Source organism: Cynoglossus semilaevis, chromosome 5 (assembly GCF_000523025.1).
Source record: "Cynoglossus semilaevis isolate Cse_v1.0 chromosome 5, Cse_v1.0, whole genome shotgun sequence".
Classification (NCBI taxonomy): Eukaryota; Metazoa; Chordata; class Actinopteri; order Pleuronectiformes; family Cynoglossidae; genus Cynoglossus; species Cynoglossus semilaevis.
This window is the reverse complement of record NC_024311.1, coordinates 6141094-6162890: the sequence shown is the minus strand read 5'-3', so window position 1 is coordinate 6162890 and position 21797 is coordinate 6141094. Positions and strand designations below refer to the sequence as shown.

General features: G+C 38.7%; 1 protein-coding gene across 1 annotated transcript in view; it reads right to left on the bottom strand.

Annotated features, from left to right (window-relative positions):
• The window catches only part of LOC103378799 (leucine-rich repeat-containing protein 4C-like), a 38625-nt gene extending 19122 nt beyond the window's left edge, over positions 1-19503 (bottom strand). The window contains exon 1 of the mRNA XM_008310136.3: positions 17778-19503. The gene's annotated coding sequence lies outside the window, so the exon portion shown is untranslated. The remainder of the gene's footprint in view (positions 1-17777) is intronic.
• Positions 19504-21797: the final 2294 nt, after the last annotated feature.

The following is a 21797-nucleotide window of genomic DNA, read 5'->3' as shown; positions in this document are numbered from 1 at the left end:
CATTACCTGACCTTTTGCTTACACTTGGTTCAACAGTTAAATGCGCTGCATTGCTTTTCCTGCAGTGTTCACCGAGCAGCACTGAGCAGTGGCTACACACAGAAAATGAGAGTAACTCTTTGAAGGTGCCTGAAGGCAGCCCGGGCCCACAAATCAATGCCTAATGGAAAATATTGCTTGAATGCACAATCATCTTAGAATTAAATTCCTGTGTGCCATCTCTCCTCCGGTCCCATCCCTTAGTGCTTTGGCTGTATATTGGCCTGAACTTATGACAATTAACCTTGAACACCGTCAAGGGGAAAGCAGAGGAAGAAACCCGCAAGATTTTCAATAATTAAATTATCCCGCCTGTTGCACATCTCTGGGTCCACTGCCACTGTCTCTACCTCCCCAGTTACTGATACGCCAAGTCATTGTTGTGCAAATTTCTATTCAGGCTCGTGTCATTCCATTCAGACACTGAGAGCGCTACATTAATATGCATCTGTGGTATAATACAGTACGTATGGCACACTCACAACGGCATTTACCACCATATATCACCATGTAATACAGAGACAACAGCTGTGTGGGGGACGTTTGTATGATTTGTATGTTATGCGTGTGTGGATGGGTTAAACCCAACATGTAAATCTGATGCATATTGGTTTAGAACTACTGGAGGCTGCAAAGAGGAATGGAGGTGTGACATAGGTCTGAGAGAAAATCAATTCAGCTACAGATACAGTCGGATTATGGATGTGTTGCGTACTGTAATGTTATTATAGGGAACAGAAGCTGTGTTTTGGTCGGGCCATTCAAGGTCATTACATTTTTCAAAAGCACATTGAGAAAGGGACACCTTGACTAGAATAAGCATAAAGGCCAATTTTTTTCATTTTTTGGATTGTTGTTTTCTGTGAAAACTGACAGAATGCAGATTAGTTTTAACAAGCCATAAACTGCAAATGTTATTCATTCTGCGTGCTTTGTTTGTGAAGCAATAGCTAAAAAGCCAATACAGAAGCAAAACCATAGAAAAACACAAGAACTTGACTGGTGCAGAGCAGTCACACGTACTTCCAGACCTGCTTAATAATATACCATAAATCTGCAAGTAACAGTTAGCCATTCTCTGATGTGGAGTCTGACAAAGAATGTTTGCTGGACTCTGCAGCACTAATATGCCCTGAGAAAAAAGGAGGACAGAGCATTTGGAAATGTGTCCCTCTCCAGGCCAACCGTAACGAGATGGCTCGAGGACATTGCAGAGAATTCAAAGCTTCAGCTGCATAAGAAAATGCACAATTTGAACTTTTTTACTTGGCTCTGGATGAGAGGCGTGAAGTCCCCAATACAGCCCAGCAATTTCACTCGAATGATGAAAGTAGACTAGCAGTTGCTTAACTACTTTTGAATTGTTTTCTTTTAGTTAATTTAGTGAGAAAAGCTGCTCACCCAGTTTATAACATCAATTAACATTTATTGAAGGTTTTATCGCCTCAAATGCCCGTCCCTGGTTTCCTTCAATGGAAAATGGCGTCAATTTTGTAAATTACCCTCCCATTTAGGGAGAAATAGCCAATAAATCATGTTGAGAGACAGAGCCTAGTTGTAGAAGGAGGCAAGGAGAGTGAATCTTTCTCCTTGCCTCCTGTGATGCACCGTGTCCTGTTGGGTTTGATCGTCTACTTTACCCTAAAGAGGTCATACCTTACAGAACTGACATGATCAGAGTTATTTCTTAAACCTGCAGAGCACTTTCGGTCTCCTACCTTCAGACTAGCACTGTTATGAAACCAGAGGATGGAGGCTGATCTACATATGACAGTCAATGGAGCACGTGCAATGATGTACTAGTAAAGACAGAAAAGTGAAGCCACTGCAGCACGTTAGATGTTGAGTTATTTACCAATCAATTTCCTAGTTTGAATTCAGTGCATTCAGCACGTTAGATGTTGAGTTATTTACCATCAATATATATATTTTTTTATATTTATATCAATTTCCTAGTTTGAATTCAGTGCATTCATATATTATTTTTAAGGTAAAAAAAAAAGTCTATCATTGTAAAAGTGTTCATTATCAATTATATTAACTTATAAATGCAGCCCTAATTTACAGTGATGACTTTTTTTCATAAAGTTGCTGGTTGAACTCCTACTGCATAGACGACAGATCCCTTGCTTATCCACTTCATTCTCACGGATCTGACTGATGTGGAGTAAACTTTTAAAACCCCAGCAGGAAATGGTTCTTTTGGTTAATTTGAAGTATCTTTAAAAGGAGTTGGCCATGAGTCTGAGCAGAAAATGATGGACTTCAAAGGAAACCGTCACTAGCTACAGATGAGAACATATAAAATTAAAATGGTTAGAAAAAAAAGACGTTTGCCGACAGGACCATGCTGTGCTGTCTTTTTTTTTTAGGATTGAGTCACAAAGTAATTTTGATGGATCAGAGCTGGAGATGACATTCTCTCTCTCTCTCCCTCTCTCTCTTTTTTAAATGAGTATTTACAGGGGGAAAGGCAGCTCAGTGAGTGTCCTTCACTTCATTAAAAAGGTAAGGTTCAGGTTAATGCTTCAGTGGAGCAGACTAAGTGAAGCTGCCAGTCATCCACTGAAAAATAAAACTACCTGACAAAACACTTGTCTTAAGTTAACACCCATTGATCACTGTGGCTGTGTGACATGTTGTCCTGGATCAACATGCAGTGATAGAAAACCACTGCAGTGAAGACAATAAGATAAAGTTCTGACAAAAAAAAAAAACAACCTTCTCCTGCTCTTTTCAGGGGTCACCACAGTGGATAAACTGCACTGTGATATTTGGCACAGTTCTTACACCGTACGCCCTCCCTGACTCAGGCCTCCCCTTATCTGCTCTTGGGACCAGCAGTAGGTGGCTGCGGTACAATGGGCAATGTGAAGGGTGCTGGAAAATGAACTTCCCACCCACTGAACTATAGCAAACTCCAACAAAACGTTCAGATGACTGAGCTAAAATCTGCTTTTGGTTGTCCATTACATTGGTCATGGAGTAGAGGCTGGTGATCCTACTGAAAATGTGTAAAAAGTTGACAAATAAACAACTGTGTATTTGAAATCTTTTTCTAATAGGTAAATGTCATATTAGGATTCTTATAAATACTTTACAAATACTGCTTTAAAAGACAATTTTTGTCAGTTTTTATCAGTTCTGTCAATCAGATCCCGCATGATTTACCTCACTGTTACCATTTCTCAGCTTAGCTTCAAATTTGTGCTTGTGAGGGTTAGCTTCCTGTCCGAGATGGATATAAAATCAAGGCAAAAAGTTGAATGTTATGATATATTAATGTTAGTTGCATGAAAGGTACGTTTCATGAAAGGTAAGTGACCGCTGTCCACAGGTTTCGCAGACCATTGTTCTGGGGAATTTCTTGAGCTTCGCTACGTCCAAGTCCATGAGAAGCTCAGTGAACAGATCGTTGCTAAAGTTTAAGAACATTTTGGGTTGTTGTCAAAACAAATGACAAGGCATTTCTGCTGCTGACTATATGGATTTCTGTTAAAAAAAAAAAGTTTTTTCTTCCTCATAGTTCAGTACACCTTGACAAATCCCCAGTTAAAGCTGCATCTTCAACCTTGGTGCTTCACTGCGGTGACAGTGTTCTTTAAGGGTTTATCTGCCTCCCTCCTCTTCCTGTAGACATAGGCAACATCTCTAGAGCCAAAAAGTTCTACTTTTGTCTGATCCGCCCGAATTATGTGCTTCCAGTAGGAAGAGTTTTTCTCATGGTTATACTCATCGCATTTCGTCTGTTTTGGAGGTGTAATTTACAGCAGGAGTTGAGTTTTCTTTGGCTTACAACCTGGAACTTTAAAAAAAACTACTTAAACTACATTTTACAAATTTTAGAGCAGAACTATGTTAATGCACATCATTAGTTTGTGCTGTGGCTCGTAAATAGGTCAGGTCTTAAAGGGGCCAGTAATTGGTATTTTTGTAGAATGTGAGTTTTCTTTTTTTCTCTTTCAAAGTCAAATGATGTAATCTAAGTGTGATGTGTGCGATGCTTTACTGGCCTCAAAATAAAAGGAAAAACTTCAAAACCATACAATATTATCTCAAACTATTTAACTGTGTTTGTTGTACTTCTATTACTTTAAGTAGTCATTCTCTGCAGAGCTTCACCAAACAATTCCAATTCCAAGATAAAATAATTCTATATTCTGGTCCAGGTCTAAATGATCTTTGCAATGTTTGACATCTATAACAGGTGTGAATGTCTTCTAATAATCTGTTTTACTGGATTCCAAGCAGACATTACTGTGATTTTGACCTTTAGTGTAAGAGATGAACTTTCAAACTAATGACTACCACTGTGGGATAGAATAAATGATCACCAAATGGACGCGAGTGTGAGATTAATCTACACCATTACCATAATTGGATGAAAGCACTGTTATCACAAAAATTACAGTAGCTTCCATTTGGATGATGCTAATGAGGTGCATTTTAAATTAATTGTTGGGTAGAGGCTAAGGTAATCCCTCTCAACGCTGAGAGTACAGTATTCACTCTGTTATGGTGTTAGACCTGGGTGACAGGGGCCTGTTGACCACCTTTGTGTGTGTGATGTTGTGTTGTTGTTGTTTGGATGTGTTTGTTTCATTACATAATGCATTTCTTTATTGCATCAAAAGTTTCCAACCACTGTGTTCGTTTTCTAATGGACACATCAAAAAAACAGGTTTGATTGTACACAAGATCGTCCCTTTGAATGTTCACACAAACACACAGAGATGGTTGCATATGTACAGGTGTCCACACGGGACATCCTTGCAGTGCTGCAATTTCCTCAGAAAATGCTCAAACAACATATAAGCTCGGAGGCTTGGACGAGCGCCAGACTTGCCTCCTCGATTTTGGGTCATAAACGCGGCCTCTGCCTAAGGACTGCAGGGCTGTTTAAAACAGGGCTCAGCTTGATTGGACACACTTCTCTTTCTCTGTCTCGACTGCAAGCACGCCAGCTGATTAGAGAGGCAGAACAATGTATGTCTTTTACAACCCAGCAGACTCCAAAAAGCTTATACAATAAAGAGAATGAATATTTTCTAAACACACACACACTAAAAACCCTGCACTTATGTTTTTACTGGTGCCTACAGATACGTAGAACGCAGAATTCTCTGCTACCCAAAAAGTCTGGATATGTATTCTGCACCAGTAAACCACATCAGGATCAGTGATAGAGAAAAAGGGAGTGGGAATTTGCGCATCAGGCCAGTAAAAGGTGAAAAATATTCAAGTGAAAGTTTATGAGTCCCTTTTGCATTTTGCTGTACGGCCTCACTCACACTGGCGTTTTGAACGTCTAATTTGTTCATGAATATTCCATCCTGCACCATTTGGCTCATGAATATGAACTAGATGGAACCACAGACTCTACTCACAATCAACAGTCCATACACACAGTCCATCAGCAGGTCTCTATAGCTCTGCAGCAGCATTTTCTTGAGTGCATTTATCCAAACACAGTAGATCATAGTGCTGAACAGAATGTTAGTGTTGGGACAAACTGCCCATAAATAAAATGTGGACACAGTGTCTTTTTTTTTTCTCCCTCCACTGTTGGATAAGAGGCGACCTTCATCTCCTTCTGCCTCTCCTTTTCACTGTCTGTATCCGCTGGTAAATAAATAACTGAGGATAAGATTTTTTAACAATATGAAGCAAAACCGTCTGATTTTATTGCACAATTCACTGCTGGTGGATAAACATTGTCTTCACCTTAGATGCTACAGTTAAACATAATGCAGGGCAAAACAGAACAGAATCAAGCACAACCAATCTCTGCCCATCCTGCCTCAAGCCACGTGGCTCCGCTCCAGCAGTGCCATATGCCCCATAGTCTATCTACTCCACTCTCTGTTAAATGATTTAAGATGCACAGTCTAGATATTACTGATACGCAAGAATAACAAAACACAACTGGAAGACATGAAAATGGGATGTCCTTGCTGGGCAGTGTAACTAATACTTTCTGCTCTGTTAGAAAACTGCTGGAAGAACCGATTAGAGAAAATGAGCAACAAAACTTTTAATTCAAAAAATATTTAAATGTTTTACTAAAAGTATGATATGCTTTCCAAAATACTTTCTTAAAACTGAAAACAACTAGTCAACTAGGGATCTCTGATATAATTGCACAGCACAAAAATGCCTTGGTTTGTTGGTAAAAAGGAAAAAAGGTCGTCTTACATTGATCTCAGCATGTTGTTTGTCCAGCTGCCCCTCTAACATGCCACATTTGCTGAAATAACATCATATATGCAACAGAATTTTGGTGGAAATCGGCTACAAACTCTTATTACAGGGACATATGCACAAACTGATAGTACTCTCTGTAAAGCTAAAAAACAGATGTGTATTTAAATACTGTAGTTATAGTACAGTTTTAGAAAAGTGGACAAACTAACTTAAAATGCACTTAAAATGTAAAATCTAGAAACCTCATAATCAACAAAAATGGAGACAAAACATTTTTTGTTTGTTTTTAGCATCATCAATTATATTTGTTTTTTATAACTGAACATTTTTCGTCATCTCAGAAAACAATAGTGTATTAGAAACCATGATGTAACTGAATGAGAAGAGAAGTATTGAGTATAAGCATTGAATAAAAATGGATGAAAACAACACATAACATGTTCACCACTTAAACATGGAATGAAACCACCAGATCCACACACGGCTGAAAGATGTAGAAAACAAGAAAAGGAACAAGTGGCTTCTCCAAAGTGCTCCAGCTGGTTTGGATATTCTTCAGAGATATAATGCACTTTACAACATAAAAAAGAGACTTTGTTATAATGGAGGATATACATCGCTGAGGCTTTCATTGTATTTTTTTCCCTTTCCCCTTCGAAAGTGAAGGACAAAAAGCTTTTGTGGCAAACAATGCAGTTTACCAGTAATGGATTAGTTTGGGGCAACAAGGGAACAGGATGTTCTAAGGGCCTCATTCCAATCCAGGAGGAAGTGTGTTGTCATAAAAGGGTAAAATGTAGCAGAGGTGACTCTCTGCTACATACTAAAGAGGCAATTTTTTCCGCTTTACAAGATTTCCTTGTCGTTTAAGTCGTGTTTGACTTTGTGCCAGTTCATCTTTGGCAATTAATCCAATTAAGTGTACTCCAGCAGCAGGAGTCTGCACTGTATGCCAAGTTATTAATGAATCATACATTCATTGAACTCCTTACCATGTCTCATGAATCTATGTTCCCAGTGAGTTTTAACATAGAGTCGGTGCGTGTTTTTCCAGGAAGCAACATTAATATCTTTCCTTATAGACGTCTGTAATGAAGTAGGAGAAAAAAATATGTGGAGAATGAGATTAGCAGGGAAGATGAAGAAGAAGTAGAACGAGACAGAGGACCGACCCATTTACATGAGAGATAGAGACTCATCATGACAGTCATCACTTCAGGAATTATCCCTAATTCTATGAGGGAATATCTCAGTTAGGCACAGCTGATAAGCAGACAATGAGATCTGCCTAGGCTTTGAGGCAAAGCTTTCCCAAAGGCGTGTTGTCACCCAGGGTAGATTTGATAGATTTGAACTCAGTGCATCAAATGGCAGAATAATCACACTGTTCTCTTCAGCTGGCTGTGGAAGGTGTTCCAACTTCCCACAACAGAACCTTGAGGATGAAGAGTGTGGACTATTACCCCCCCAAAAAAAAAGCTTTGAAAAAGAGTTTGCCTCTCAAACATGTCTCATTCATTAGTAAATCTGTTGCATGAGGTAACAGAATTTACTGCTGCTACTTTCCCGAAGCAGAACAATCTTTGTCCAGAGCGCTGGATGCGGCCCACTGACCATTTTTCTCTAACTGAGGTTTCATAGTTGGTTCATATTTGTCCATCTTTGCAGGTTATTTATTTCACATTTGGCCCATCACACCAACCAAGCCAAGAACTTCCTTTTTCATAATCTTTCTGCCATATGTCCCTTTCTCTCTCTCATCTCCCTATTTCATTAGCTCGCGTAAGTACTTGTACTATCATCCCAACACTCTGCACATGTACTCGTTGTATATTTCCATCTCTAATCTTTGATCTGAGCCATATAAAACCAGTACATTCCCTCTTCAATTTATTTTTCTTTTGTACTCCAGTCTTAGTTCCACATCTCCTTGATTATCTCAGTCTGCTGACTTCTATAACAATCTGCTGCTATCCTCATTCATCCAACATAAAGTATCCTTGTTATGCTATGATCTCTGGAGAAACATCACATGTTGGAAATCGGGTTTTTCCTGTAGACGGCATATGTTTGTACAAGCTGTGCTTCATTCGATAGCTTTATATTATAAGACTAACAATCATCAGTGATATTTGAATCTCATTGTTTATTACAGTCATTTGATAAGTCACAATAAGGCCAGGCAAAGTTAACAGGAAGGAGAAAGAAGTGAAACTTCTGTCAGATATACAGCCCACTGGCATAGCAAACAGGATGCCTTGATTAATTGTGCTGCACTATGCTAGATTCCACTCTGTACTTGTGTATTGAAGCAACAAAAGCAGGTGGTAAGCCAACTTGAGGTTGGCTGACAACAGATTCATGGCTCTGCCTATGGCCTTTGCAGAGTAAAGAATGGTTTGTCGTTTGTCTGGCCGCCGTGAATCTCTAATTAGCAAACCATAAAACTCGAGGACAAAACTGTAGCTTCTCAAATCAGGACACCCACTAGAAAATCCCTCGAGGGTAGAGGTTTGGGCTGTAATTAGAGCAAATAGAAGTCAGACAGAAATACTAAAGGGCACTCGGTGAAGATGTTAATATATTATATTATTCAGTCACTGTATCCAGGCTGATTTTAATAAAACATTTCTGCTCAACATCCACATGCTGTACATTTAGTCTTAATAACTTTGACGTTTCTTCTCACGTGTATCATGTTTAAATGTAATTGTTACCAGGAAATCCCAGTCAACCATATAATAAGTCCTTGACTAAAGTCGTCACTTTTGTCTTTGTCTCGATTAATATGTGCAAGTTAAGAACATCTGTAAGAACTTTCTATTATCCTCTCAACTCAATAATCCAGTTTTTTAACAACAATGCTGCAAACCCAATGATTAACCCAGCAGCCACTTTCCACTTAGTGTTCTGTGCTAATTAACATCACACTTGAAATTCACTGCAGCCAAAACCCCAATTCTTAGTTAATACCTTACCCATTGTAGTATTGCAGTTTTTGATTCTAATCCTAGGATTGTATTCCCAACCTTAACCTAAATTAATTTGTTTTCCAGCATTATTTACTGTAATAGTGTCAAACTCAATGCCCAGAGATTCAGTATTGCACAGCCTGCAGCCAGGGCACTGGAAGCTCATATTTCTTTATATGTAACCCACCAGGACAGCTTAAAAAAAAAAAAGAAAAAGTCCTACACTTTAATTACACAACATTTACAGGCCAGAGAAATGACTCAAAAATGGAAGGAAGCAGAAAATGTTGGCTGTTAATTCTAATTCAGGATGTGCTAATCAGTAATGTTTCATAAAAAGTACATGGTCCACATCGACGGTGGCTTTGGAAACAGCAACATTAGAATTATAGTAAGAACAAAATGTTTTTTACTCAGTGTTATTTCCTATCTTTTACAGGGAGCATAACAAGTTTTAGTTGTTCAGTATCTAAAGTAAAAAAAAAGAATTTGATCAGAGGAAGTCACTGTCACATTCACTAAAACAGCATGCAGACATGACCCAAAGTGAAGCACTCAGAATATCAGACACAAATAATTTATTTAACAAAAGTCTGAACTTAAACGTACCACATTGAACAATGACCAAACAAAGAGAGAGTGAGGGAGAGAGGTAGATATACCCAGGGCACCAGGTGACAACAGTTAGACAGATGAACAAGGAAACCCAGGACACAGGTGGGTGTGATGACACTGATTAACCAGAGGAGCAGACAGACCTGTACTGCAGTGCCTATCTGATCACATGGAAGCTGTAAATACTGTGTAGTCTTATTGATTTGATGAATATGTGTAACACATCTGATGTATGTTAATTAAATACATTGAATGTATGGGAAAGGGAATTAATTATTTAAGGTGGACAGAACGAGGATTATCAAGCTTAACCTTGTTTACTTATTGATTTCTTGGCTGAGTAAACAAGTACTATAGCCACTGTGTCTGTATATGTGAACAGTGTTAGGGTCAAAAAGGGTGAAATATTTAAAAATCGATTGAAAGTACATCAAAACAATACCCTTTTGTCCCCATCTTAAACAACAATGCAGTTAATGACCTATTGTCTCGTCCAGCATCTACCTTAATTATGAGTCTGCAAAATGGATAATTCCCATATGCAATTTGGGACTGGGTTTTATTCCCTGTGTGGTCTTTCTAGCAGTGGGGTTTAGCCTCGCCCCAGGGGACCAACCTGCACTGCTGAATTTTACCTTTTAGAAAAGGACCACTGCCCCCCAGGACCATGGACATGAGCAGACCTGCTGCTGTAAAAAACATAAAATAGATAGAAGCAACTCAACCCTAGAAGTCTGACTCACGACTTCGTCTACAGAATATTAAACCCAAAGACTTTACAAAGAACAATGTCTTGATTGTCTTGTTGTATCTGAGTTTACAAAGTAGAGACCCACAGAAAATATAAATACCTAGTAGCTTTTTATTACTTCCATCTTTGAGCTGTTTAACAAAGTTCTAAGATAAATGTTCTAAGACACATCTCCCAGCAGTCTTTTGAAAAGCCTTGACAATTTATCATAAGTGTGTATCTTTGTCAGGTTGTTGAATTATCTACGACTTTATTCAGTGCGTTTATTTAACCCGCAAGAAAGAACCATTAAATCTTTGAAAACATATTAAGGATTTATAACACATTTAACACATGTATTACTTATTTCATTTTTTTTTCTTTTTCCATTGTCTCAAAATGTATAGAACAATTGCAGTTAACTTGATTCCAGTCTTCTGATGTTGTATTGATGTTGTAGGTTGTGACCTAATACATAAGAGTCCACCACACTTTAAAAATAAGGATTTTTTTATGTGGTGGAAACCAGTGTTTAAAATGAATTGGAAGGTAAATGAAGGAATATTTTTGTTATTTTACTTTTGTTTTTTGTCTGTTGTAACCATTTTGTTTACTTGGTGATTTTATCTATTTATCTCTTTGGTTATTTTGGGTGCAAATTTTTTAGATTACAATTTCTAACCAAACCAGTGTATAAAATTGTAAATTGGTAAAAAAAAACAACAAAAAATCCTGCAATACTATCAAAGCCTAATATTCTTTTGATCTTTTTATTATATGTTTTATTAACTTGTTTCTGTCTCAGTGTACCACGTCTGACTTTTTATTTGACCCAAGGGCAAAAAACAAGGTTTTCTGAATTTAAATGTAAATTAATACTACTGAATAAATCTGTCTCACTTCAATAAAACAATTTCTTCTTTAAACGTTTCCATTGATGACAGTGAATACATCTGAGTATTTATTATCTAGTCGTCTGTGTGCAGTTAATCTCTAAATGGATCTTAAAGACCGATTGGCAGGGGCCATTAAAACATTACTTTCAGCTTATATTATATTCAAAGTTATTTTGGGGTGGTCCAACTTTTACACACACATTGCCCACATTTCCTAAATTCTATTGAAAATGCAGCATCACAGAGAAAATTATTACATTTTTATCACGTTCTATATCTTTTTATATTCTTTTCTTCGAACCGGCACCATTCAGGCTGAGATGGAGTCCAATCACTGCTAATGCTTTGTCACTGTGTTTGCCAGCAGGAGGATATTGGCGCACATGCTATTATTTTCCGGAAATGAAATGGAAGATAATCCTTTATTAAACAGCCGCATATTGATCACACAATGAGTAAAGTAATTAAAGAATGTTAGAAAGTGTAATCACCTGTCCACATCGTTGAAGTGAACGCTAGGATCCATGTTCGTAGCTGATGCCAATGACCTCTAGACGGACAAAAATCTGTCCTGCCTCTTGTTTGTCGCAGACTTTAATTATTTAGTCCTCCAGAACTCTTCTTCTAGCAGTGGCCGTCCTACACTCACAAAAGAATAAAAAATAAAAAGTAACGGTTGTCATAACTCTGCTGCATGACACGTGCACTTTACCATTTGTCAAGGAGATAATTACTTACCCAATTTTATGGTGAAAATTGGTTATCACATGTATGACTTTACATAAGTAACTGTTGTCAGAGCTTTGAGGATTGTATGTATATATCTTATGTTTCTTGGTTATACTTTAATTAGGGGTGGCTCGATCAGAAATTCACGAGTGTTATCGGTCGCATACTGGTCAAAATGTCAGGATCATATACATATATATAAACTATTAAAGTCCCACTGAACCGATACCTTATCCCTAATGCTAAACTTAACTGTGTTCGAAATGCCATAAACATTTTTCTGATTCCCCCTCGTAACAAATGCTAGAATCACAGTATGCTGAGGAATATTTGGTAGTTTGGAACATACTGGCTACACAGATGGACAGAGGAGAAATGAATAACACTGAAGAGTCTCTTCATGGACATACTGAAACACCTCTTCTTTTTCCTTTTTCCCTTAGGTTTTTCATGAGAACAGATGTTAGCGGCGAAGGGACGTGACTTCAGTCACAGTGCGGGAGATTGTTGGTTTGCTAACATAAAAATGAAGAAAAGCATTTCAGTATCAAAACTTCAAGGTTTTTTTCCTATCACAGGAATTGTATCTGTGATGAAGGTCAAACATAAAAACTTAATAGAAACTTTGCAATTGAATTTTCTTCAATATTAAGGCCATCTTACATCCAAGGACTTTATGAGAAGTTTCCAGTTAGAACTTCCTTTACAACGTTGTTTACACTGTTTTATATGTATCTTGAACCAATATGGTGTTCAAGGCTAAGTTTCACAAATCCAGGCCAATAAACAACAACGGCGCAACAGGAGTGGCTAGAAGAGCTCATGGATGGACTAAACTTGGTCTTTAGTCCTGGTTCTAATTTCTGTATATGTTGACTGACACATCACACAATCCTGTCTCTTGTTAAGAATTTGTACTTTATTTATTCAATGTATGATTTTCTTTTTAACTAGACCGTTAAAATCCCTCTTTTATTTTCCTGTGCGCTGAATTGCTTTTTTTAAGTGTTCCCTAACATAAATAAAGGATTTAAATGCTACCAAAACATAACTTGTTTACCTGATAATAAAAGAATAAGCCATTATTACACGCAGAGCATGGTTTTTGTTTTTATGCCTTTTTCTGAACAGTGGGTGGTATTTCACTGTATATAAGATCACAGTTTCACCATGAATTACATTGCATGAATAAATTATGTCTAACTCCTTAATGGCAAATCTTGTTTTTGTAGATTCTGTAGAAGAGGCTCTCATTGCATTTGCAGGGAATGGTCTATTGTTAGAGGGAAAAAAATCACAGTTTTCTTAGACTAAACATTTTTTTCCTCTTGTACAGACTCTCATGGGAGTTGATGGCTGGTTGATTCTCAAAGCCATTGCAGACACATGTTATACTCCACAGATGGGAGAGTATGACACTGAAAGCCAAAGTAAAAACAGTCAATTAGTCATTAAAGAAAATGACATTTTTGCTAAAAGGTACGTTCACACATTTTACAAGCAACTTCAGAGTAGTCCTGGTACAAATGGATGTAAGGATGTACAGACATGCACTTACAGCTCTGCATACCACTCATCATTAGTTGTTTTTTTTTTTTTTTAAAGAAATGTAGACTTGTGAATGACAGAGAGCAGGATTTGCTAAATAATCCTCTTTCTGCTGCACAAAAGCATGACTTAAGCTGCTACATTGAAAACTAAGTCTCTCCAGGCTGGCATGAATTGGACTCCTTCACACCCGAGTGGCCCAACCTTTCTGATTGGTCTGTCTCTTCACTTGACACAAACACATGTTTGGTTGAGGTGCTACTGAAAAGATACTGTTATCTATCAAAATGGAGAAAGCACAGGCCTAGAAGGACCTTAGCTATAAATTATCGCTACTCCCCAAAACCCATCCCCATATCATGTGAAAAAGACTGCTGGTAATTTAAATGGTGATGGCACAACACGATGCTCCTGCAGACCAAAGCCTATCCTTCAAAAGCATAGACTGCTGCCATCAGTTGCCAAATGTGTGAGAGCAAAGGAAATGAATGTAGTTTGAAATGGATCAGCATATTTTTCATTCTCAGATTAAAACCAAAAGCTTTTAAATTGAGTGTTAATCTACACAAAAGGACTCCTGTGGTTTACCAGATGCCAAGATTATGCAGAGGAGCTGTCAAGCCTGCAGTAGGTGATGCAGTAATTTATTCAGGAAAGAAAGTACACTTTAGTACTCTAAATTAAAAAAAAATGTTTGGCAAAAATTGTTTTTTTTTCACAATGAACTAATCTTTTGATGCTTTTCAATAATCAATGTGATCCTCATCACATTTTCCAGAGCCCAAGGTGACACTTTCTCCTCATAATCCCTCTGAAAAAAACCTGCAAATAATCAACACATAATGACATGAAACAGGGAATCAACAGCAAAACACATCTGGTAGAGCTCCACCTAGGCTTGGTAGCCCTTGAATTACATATTAGTGAATATGTAGGAATTTCCACAGGCTGACTTTAAAAAATCTATAAGAAAAAATCCAGTCCACGTTTCTTTGACAGTAACAATTGTCACAGCCAAAAGAGATTGACACCTGCTGCATTAATTAACTGTCTTAATGAGGTTGAACCATAACACAAAGAACATTCTAATGAATCCTGGTTTGACTGACAGGTCTTTGAGGTTTATAATGAGAAAGAAAATCAGCCTGCATACAGTAAAACTGTTTAAATTACTGTGATTATTAGAACTTAACTCCTGCACAGACCCAGTGGCTCAGTGTTTTTAGATGTTAGATATGACATAAAATAACCAGTCATTCAGAAGTCTGAATGACTGGTATTTTATGTTGTATCTTCCAGTGTAGTATTGACATGGTGTAAAGAAATGTACTGGATGCTCTATACAGGTCATCAGTCCTGAAACCTGGAAGGAAATAAGAGCTCCTGGAAAAAAATCCATACACTGGGAATTCGCACATAGTAAGTCCATTTTTACAACAGGATAGCCAAATATTTAGTACTGTCACCAACTACAGTTACTTAATCTTTGTGCAAAAAGCCCAAAGCCACAAAACTGCTGCTGACTCTGCTTGACCTTTAAGCCCTTAGGTGGAACTGCATTAGCAACGGCTATGCTACTATAGCAGACACGCTGCCATAGACTCAGGACTACTTAGGAAAATCACTGTCACTTAACGCAGTCTGTCACTGTTTAAAAATGCCCCTTGGGACTATATCTTACAAAGAAGAAGCCATACATCATTTACGTGCAGTTGTCTAGGCCAAGTTGATTAGAGATGGAACCAAAAAAAAAAGTTCTCTTCGGTCATGTTCGGTTATTTTGTAGCTTATTTTTTCACATTTTCATAACATCTAGGTGCAATGGTAAAAAGGGACCATCCAGTCTGCTTTTAGAGGTAGTAAATTACAAAATCAGATAATCAAATTACTAAAGTGCAGTTTGGAAGTCATAGAGAGCCTATTCCTATTTTGTCATTGTTAGATATAAAAAGCCTGGCAAATAAGTAACACCACATTGGTGCACTACATTAAAGATTATTTTTTTAATTTACTAACTAAAAGCGTACTTTATTACCAAACATTGTCTTTCAGGAAAATGTGTGGGTCCTAGTTGCCACAACTGCATTGCCAGGGAAGTATTTCAGTTGTGGTCCCCATGTGAAGTGTGTACACTGGGCAAAACTCATTTACTTACTTGACTGAGTAGCAAAGATATATTTGACATTTAAATGGTAGACTTCTTTCTGTTTTGAACCAGAGTTTGGATGTTTGACACCTATGAAAAAAACATTCACTCAAATGCTTGTTTCCTGTAGCGGAGGTTTCTGTCATGGCTGTTCTAACATGGTTTACATACACCTTTCACAAACAGGCGAATGGCCAAAGTTATGCCTGTCACAGTGATCTGGTTTCTTATGCGTTTGTGTTCTGTGATGACAGAGGACTCTTGTACAGGTGACAAATCCAAATCCACTAACCATGACAGGTCCTGCAGTTGTTCACTGAGCATGGAAATCCTGTTTACCTCCCTGACAGTAATGGTCACCAGTCACAGCAAAGCTGAACCCCACAGGTATTTTGGAGACAATGTTCTTTGCCATATTGCAGTTCAACAGGTTCAAGTACTACTAAGATAAATACTCACAATGTTCCAATAGCTTCTCATTTGTGATTAGATTGTAGCTACAGATAGTACGTAGTGGAAAATTCCCTACTGAGACAATAATGATGCCTGGCCTTAATTTCTGCTGTTAGCAGAGTGTGATATTACACACTGATGTGGAGGAATACGAAAAAACCCTATCAAAAGGAGAATTAAGTTCATATGTATATATACATATTATATATTACTATTATTAGTAGGATTGTTGTGTTTGTGTGTGTATGCTTGATCTAGTCAAAACAAATTAATTAAATTGAGAATGTTCCATGACTATCTCAGGATTACCTATATACTAAGTAAATGAGAAAGCCAATAAGTCGTTCTGTCATGTGAAGTGGCACTCTATTATAAGCAATTTATTCAGATTACATTAAACAATCAACCCCTCAACCCAATCAAGCACACAATAGGTGAAATATAATTGCTAGACCGTGCCCCTGTGGCAACCAACTAAATGACAAAGCCATTCTTAAACACTCAGACTGTGTCCTTCATTTTACAGGCAGGTCATAAAATCACCAGGCGTGACTATAAAAATTTACACTTGAGGACAAACTGGTTCAGGATGCATTGGCTGCAGCACCTTTGGTTGTTCCAGATGTGATAACTGTGGAAATGCAGTTCCCTTTACCATGTAAGCATGTTCAGCACCCCTGTCTGTTGGACAGCTCCCTCCCACATTTAAAGCATGTGTATTATCAAAGCAACAACTGCACGGCTTCAGGGCTCCAAATTCCAAATAGACTGGTTCTGCTGCTCAGCTTATGATAAGGTTTGATTTCAATCACCCATGGGGGAGGGGGGGGGGGCGCTTTTCTTACTGTGTTTTCTCTGGACACGTCGACTATAAACAGAAAATAAAGACCCAAAGAAATGGCAGACAGGGCAGAACCTAAAGGGATTCTTTGAAATTAGGCTCACAACAAAACTCACAGGAAGAATTCTGTGGGCCAGCTTGGCCACCTGGCCAATACGGTGCTCTTTTTGTTGCTGCAAACGTGTATGCTGAGGCTACCTGAACTGAATTTGAATCACCACATGACGTAGGCTCTTTTTCTAGCAGTAACGTTCCACTGGTAACAGAGTCTACACATCACGCTTGGTCTGTGCCAGGCGCTTAAACGCACAATTTGTTGCACCAGCTAACCCCACAAGCCCTGCACCCCACACTTCTATTTCTTTTTCCATGCAAAAGATAAAACTAATAATTGTATTCACGCAGTTTGATATACACGGTAAAACAGCAGATGGAAATATATGTATATACATATGTCTATGTGATTAAGTACCTGTACTGTCATACAAGTCCGAAAGACAACTAAACATCATGGGTTGAAAGCGAGAAGTAACAGGCTTTTTTACAGCAGAATTTTCTGCCCGAATTTAAGCTCACGCGATGGAAATTGAGCAGAAACACTTACGCATTTTCTGGAATGAATGGAATCGTGGCTGAGAGCAGTGCAGGGAAAATCAGCAGGGCCCGGTTCCCCGTTTTCGAGATGTGCAGTGCGATTGAGGCGCAAATCTCCATGTGAAAGGGACTGGAGGCTGCTGCAGTCCACGTCTGCCTCGACCACAAGTCAAGATGTTCGTCCAGCGAAAAATACCAAACATTCAGAAAGAGTTGCGCCTCTCTGCGGCGCCGCCACCATTCCCTCGGATGTAAGTGAAATGAAACCCCTCAGGTGATCAGCAGTGGAGGCTGCCTAGAGCTCGGAAGATAGTCCTCTGGACTGAGGAGGGGAATGTCCTGTGATTTTTGATGAGGGATCAAATCTGTACAGGCCCTCAAGTCTTTAAAGCAGTGAATCCAAAAAAATGACTTCCTTCGTTGGTTTCTTCTTCAACAATCAGCGGAAATAAAACCTACCAGGAAAGACAGTATTTATCAAGAGATGGAAAAAGATAAAGTCAATTCCCAAGTTTGTCCGTTTTTTCTTTTTGCTAGTTTTTTTTTTTTTTTTTCTTCCCGTATATCTTTGAAACAAATGCAGATCAGTATAGACGCCAGACAGGAGACGGCATCAATAGACGGCAATCGCTGGCTGCTTATTTACAGCATTGCTGATACAAGTACAGGAGCGTCCTACAAAGAAGAAAGAAAGAAAGAATAGGAAAAAATCTAAGAACGCCTATTGGACAAAATTAAGAATATCCGTCCCACTGCAACCATCACACGCGCCGCATCAGGACAAATGGCTTGTCATAGGCTGCTCCAAAAATCGCAGAGCATATGGTACACGGCATTTTCTATCAGGGGTAAAGGAAACAATCCAGGAGATGCTGTTCCCCTCCTAAAAAGACAGCCTCGCTGTCATTGATTACATAAGCGCAGCTATTAGTAATAATCCTACGTGTCAGGGAGAGAAGGTGTCTGATCCTGGCGGCGTGGAACGCGGCACCAGCATCATCCGTGTGTTGCACATAAAGCGGGTTCTTTCTGCCACAGGCTCCTAATGGCTCCCCCGCTCTCTGCAGTCCATGACTTGAATAGCGAACACGTTGAAATCACAGTCTCAAGCTACGGCTCTCTGAAACGCACGCGTGTTTGAGTGCGTGCAGCCGTGTCCGAGTCACGTGTGTGTATGTGTGCGTGGGTCAGTCAAAGTAAGTGGACGTGGGTGCGCGTCTGTGGAGGCGTGATCGTGTTCCTGTGCTGCTCTGCGACCACTTCAACTCTGACCACTCTGCCTGATTGTCCATCTGCTTATTTAAATCACCCAGCGGTCGTCAATTATCAGGGATCAATGGCATAAACGCACAAAGCCCACAGCTGATGTCTGCGTGTGTATGCGTGCGTGCGTGCGTTAGTACGCGACCGTGTGTGACTCAGTTGTTGATGAGGTATGGTTGCCACCTACAGGCATTAGTCTCAATCGAGTCACCTAAGAAGACCATTTCCACAGCGTTCATCCTCATCATATTCAACATGTGCGGTCAGTTCACCAGCATGCCTGCAAACACAGCAGCTAAAGGAAATATAACTGATGCACTGGACTCGGATTGTACTTCCCCACCATTTATAAGTAGCATAGACAACTCATTTCACACACTGCATTAGTCATAGTGCACGTTTACATACAGCCATTTGTTGTTCTTACCAACATAGACAAAGGGGAACACAAGTAACCTAGGCAACCTCTGCGTGTGGCTGAAGTCTGCCTCTTACCATGCTGATGGTCATTCAAAGAAAAATGTTCCACTTAGGTGAAGGGGTGTGTGTGTGTGTGGGAGGGGGTGGGGGGGCAGTGACTTGCTAACCTTCAGGTATGGACAAGTAAGTGTACATTCATTTGATCTAAGATGGCTAGCCTGTCTCATTAGATGACATAATGGGCCACATTTCAGCTATGTGACATTGTGCACATTTCAGGAGCCACAAAGGTGGTGCTGCCAACGGGGACAGAGTAAGACAGAGGTAGGGAGCAGAGATGAATATAAATCAGTCATAATGGAACCGTATTGTATTGAACATGATGTTCTGATCACACACATGCAAAGACAGAGGGTGAGGATTGAAAGCCTTTGGGCTCTTTGAAGTAAATGATTGCAATTCATCTATGCAGCAAAAGTAGCAAAGAATGAGAACTATTCGCCAAGAGTACCAGAAATGAGCTCCACCGCACGGTTAGATGTCTCTGGAAGATATTCAAATATGTGAAAAGGAAGTGATTTGTATGTTTCACTATCACCAGATGACCAGATGGGCACCGATGAAGCTTTATGAACGTTGTAGGAGATCGGACTAAGCAAAATAAATAGTAATCATTTTCTTCACCACAGCTGCAGGCTGTTATACTCTTACACTCACTCATATACCTTCCCCATGTTGGCTAAATGGCTAAATGCTGTCTATATAGGATGAGGTTCTATAAATGATAATATTTATATTAAACTTGAGGGACACAGGGGACTGCATTCATCAGAAGTTTGCCTTTTCTGCGTAACCTGCACAGCAAACACAGTCTAAACACAGAAAATATATACTTTAAGTATCTGATCATAAGAACCACGAAGCATGTTTACTCAGGATTTGTACTCAACAAACAGCACTGTAGCTCTGTGTATGCACTCTATAAAGGGATATTGAAGACTGCAAACTATTGACCTTATTGACTAATTGAAATAAATATATATATATATGTATGATTATATATGTACATATATGTATATATATATTTAAACTGTATGGTGACATTCAAAATGTGTTTAAAGTTAAGGAACCTGTTCTTAATAATAATAACTAATAGTTAATAGTTAAAAATAAACAGAAATTGAAATAAAAAAAAGTAAACCAAACCATTTAACATTCTGTGAGTTGACAATGTTAAAAAAATCCACTTCAGCCAGACTTGTTCATCCAAGGACTAACCTCTTTCAGGAGCGAGGCTCCTGCAGCCTCTGTCCATCCATGTTTTCTATTGAATATGAAAATGTGCATTCATTCTGACTTTAGGAAAAGTTTTTTTGTGAATGCTGACATCTTTTCAAATTGTGATTGTTTTGGGAAAAAGAGGTGCGTGAAAATACCCTGACAGATTCCAACGGGGACAGACATGGTACATGCTGATGTTGTGTTCGACTGTGTTCTCGTTGGGTCTGTCAGACTTCTTCTCTCGTCAGTCAGTCCTTGTCATTGTCTGTCAGCTTCCACACTCTTACACAGTATATCTGGAACACACAGTGCTGTTCACATTATGTCAATCAGGCAAATGTACATTGAATGGTATTTACAGCTAATTTCTGGTCTTGACCAGGGGATTGATTTGACACTTCATAATGTTGATCCGTTCACACAGGCTGTGTCGTTTACCCTGTGAAATATTTGAAAATGTTTCAGTCTCATCGTAGCGTCCAGTCATTTTTAAACATCCTTTTTAAGGTACTTTTTGTTTGGATTCTCTGCCAAGAAAAATCATTTTCGGTGATCAACACCACTGATCATTTTTCTCTAAGAGGCTGTTAAAGGTTTTCATTTCTGATATTTTAAGTATGGAGGAAAATTCCAATTAACCCTTCACTCACATTTATACAACACACAAAAGTGCAGCCTTTTCTGGACTAAACACCTCCCAAATCTATTGATATATTGACTGGGAGTAATTTTGGGTTAAGTGTCTTGGCTAGGAACACTCTAGAAGCAGACCAGAAGAAGTTGGCAACAACCTTCAACCTTCATCTGGTTGAAGGTTGACCCCAGTGGCCAATTAAAATATCAATTACTAGATTACTAGAATCAAAAGACATTACCGCAAGTCAAGAGTGGGCTAAAAAATGAACATGGGGATTAGTATTAAGATGTTTGGCCCAGTGGCACAAAATCAGGTTTAGCGCAAGAACATTTTTCTAAAAAATTTAGATTTAATTCTTTTATTTTTATAATTTTACATCATTGCCCTTGTGAAACATGTTTCTGAGACACCGTGGATAAATCCATCACC